Here is a 2,543-nt window from a genome sequence, read left to right as displayed (position 1 = left end):
TCAGGCTCCAGCAGGTTTTATGTCTGGATGAATTTCATCAGGAGGAGCAAAAATGACTCATCATAAAAGCAGAGCTTTAAGATTCAGAGCCTGAAAATAAAAAAGTAAAGAGACGAACATTAGAGGACAGGTTGGTGAGAACATTATTAAAGTTTGGATTATTTATCTGAAATTCTAACATTTAAACCTTTGAAAAATGCAATGGCTTCCCGTTTCCCTGCCAACAATAAACAGAATTTAAAAAACAAGCAGATCTAATTTTACAGATAAACTCTTGAATCTGAATGAATCAAGAAAACTTTCCTCACAGCCGTTACTTTCTGTCCAGACAGCGGTGTGTGAACTGCTGCGGAGGGCAGTGATTCATTTTCCTCTCAAGGCAGATTATTATGCAGCGTATTTGAATCATGACGTTGGAAATGTTGCAAGACGAGGCGGAAATAAAGGGAGGTTACTATGACGATTACAGGGAGGATGGATGGAAAGTCCAATGATAATATTCCACTTAATCAAAATGAAGAAGAAGTCGTCCCATGGAGTCTGCTGGAAGCAAAGAGGAAGGTTTTACTTCACTCTGCTTCATAGAAGAGCTTCTCTGCTCCTCGTTTTCTTTACAAATGAAGCTAAATGAGATTTTTCAAAGCAGCATCTTCCAGTCAGACGACATCGTCCGTGTAATGATCCTTCAGCTCCTGAACTTTCTCATGAGGACACGGCTGACCTGGTAATGCTGCTGAGCGCCCTGCCGCTCACCTCCCAGGCTATTTCAGGAGGAGTTTGGTGGGAAAGCCGAGTTAGCACATATTTCCAGACTTCATAAAGGAGCTGAGCAGAGGGCCGCAGGGACAAAAGGGCAGGAGAAGATCTGTGGACGGGAGAGCCGAGCAGAAAGTTTGTGAATGTTTCCCTCTGTGTCCGGCAGCTGTGCAACTTTATGCAGACAGCTTGTTAAGGTTAACATTTGTAGTCTGATGCATGGAGGTCTGATAGAGCAGCTCAATGTGGGAGTCAGTAATTTGGGAGAAAAATGATCACAATGAAAGCCAACGCTTCCCTCAGTGCAACAGCTGACCTTTATGTTTCTGACTAAATTCTCTATTAATAGAAATAAATGATACTTTAAATCAAAGATAATAAACTACTACAATGAAACATTACAAAAAAGAGCAATTATTTAATTTATCGCAGAGAAAATTGGTGCATTTGGGCCTTCAGGAATATTTTCTGTTTTCCCTGAGGGCTGAGAGCTTAGTTCATTAATTCTGATTAATTGTCTGTATAGACTTTAATGTCTTATAAAATGTGATGCAATTAATCACTTTTCTTCTAGGAAAGCTGAAAGAAGCTCGGAGCGGAACCTTGCTCTTGTGTTTCTGGTACGCCCTTAAATTTGACGCACATCCACAAACAGCAGCAAATCCAACTGATCTGATTGGAAAAGACTTTTGTTGTGTTCAGGTTGCGCTAAAAGCAGTTAGCCTACCAGCACAGCTAGCTTTTAGTAGCATCTCAATGCTAAACATGTAGCAGCTAATGCTAATATCAGCGTCCTCAGTTTCTGAAGAAGCTCCATGAATGATCAGGACTTCCTGAAACACTGGAGTAGAAATTCACACCAGTTTAACAGTAGAATAATCAGAATAACAGATTAAAAACAAATATTTGTTGTTGAATGTCTATTTATTCAGTATTAAAACAGAAAAAAGTGTTTGAATTGAAAATGTTCCTCATTTTCTCAGCATTTGGATTTCAAATTAAAATTTAATTAATTACAGACCCTGAAATTAACCTAATTAAACATTTTAATCATGTCTCACCCCTAATATTAACCAGTCATTCAGGCTGTTTTAAAACAGTCGATAAGTTGCTCAATAAAACTGTAAGCTACACCTTCTGGCTAAAATAAAAAGTCACCTGGATTTGGGTAGATGAACAGCCTCTTATTGGATAATTAACATATTTTTCAATTATCAATCATCGACTCTGGAGCAACGTGGTCAGATTAACTTGGCCTCTTCCAGACAGATGGGCGCATCAGGACAAGAGTGTCATGTTATTTACTCGTCGAACCCACATGCGGAATCAGCAGACGACTGGATGGAGTGTGAGCGACTTTAATAAGTATCAGGATGGATTTGGTTTGACAGGCTCAAAGGGGTAGGAAATCAGGCCGGTGTCTCTGGAGGTTGGTGACTGAGGGAGTTCCGCCGCGAGGAAGAGAGAAGCCCGGTTCCTCCGGAGTCAGGCTCGCACGGTTTGGGAACCGAGCAGTGAGGAAGCTGCGGTGGAGGGCGGGCAGGAGGGTCCGAGCTCCAGTGGAGGTGACTGCTGGACCAGGGGATCCTCAGGATGCAAGGCCTGGAAGGAGGCACACAAAGGATCACTAAAGTACTCTTCAATAAGGTAACCACAAGCTAACGCTGTGAGGCCTGAAATACCATAACTGGCAACAATCTGGCGTCGAAGTGTCGACAGTCTCCCACAGATATACTCCTCCAGGCTGATTGGATCACCCACAGGTGTGCTGGATCCCAGTACCAAGC

The sequence above is a fragment of the Poecilia latipinna genome, unplaced genomic scaffold (assembly GCF_001443285.1).
Source record: "Poecilia latipinna isolate Pla-1442-1.1 unplaced genomic scaffold, P_latipinna-1.0 Scaffold2152, whole genome shotgun sequence".
Taxonomy (NCBI): Eukaryota; Metazoa; Chordata; class Actinopteri; order Cyprinodontiformes; family Poeciliidae; genus Poecilia; species Poecilia latipinna.
This window is presented reverse-complemented; position numbering follows the sequence as displayed.